Source organism: Camelus ferus, chromosome 3 (genome assembly GCF_009834535.1).
Source record: "Camelus ferus isolate YT-003-E chromosome 3, BCGSAC_Cfer_1.0, whole genome shotgun sequence".
Lineage (NCBI taxonomy): Eukaryota > Metazoa > Chordata > Mammalia > Artiodactyla > Camelidae > Camelus > Camelus ferus.
The window spans coordinates 98,687,056-98,687,534 of NC_045698.1; positions in this window are offsets into that span (position 1 = coordinate 98,687,056).

Consider the following 479-nt stretch of genomic DNA (forward strand, 5'->3'; position numbering starts at 1 on the left):
CAAAATGCATGTTATTTTCTTCATAATTTATAAAAATTGACTATATTGTATGCAAAAAAAGTTTCAACCAATAGCTAAAGAGGGAAATTATATGAGCATATAATCTGACCACAATGAAATTAAGCTAGAAATTAATAACAAAAAACATGTTTAGAATATCCCTATGTTTGGAAATGTTAAAATTCAATTAAAAATAACCTGTGGGTTGAAGAAAGCATCACACTCAAATTAGAAGTTATTTTGAACTGAATTATTTTGATATATCATAACAAAACATGTAGGATGCAGTTAAGCGGTATTTAGAGAAAAGCCAATAACCTGGAATAAATACATTAGAAAAAGGGAAAGGCTGAAGATTAATGAGTTAATTATCCTACTCAAGAATGAAAAAAAAACAAAAGACAATAAAGCCAAAAGAGGACAAGGAAGAAAATAATTAAAAAGAAAGTAATGAAAAATCCAAAAGAGAGAATCAAAAT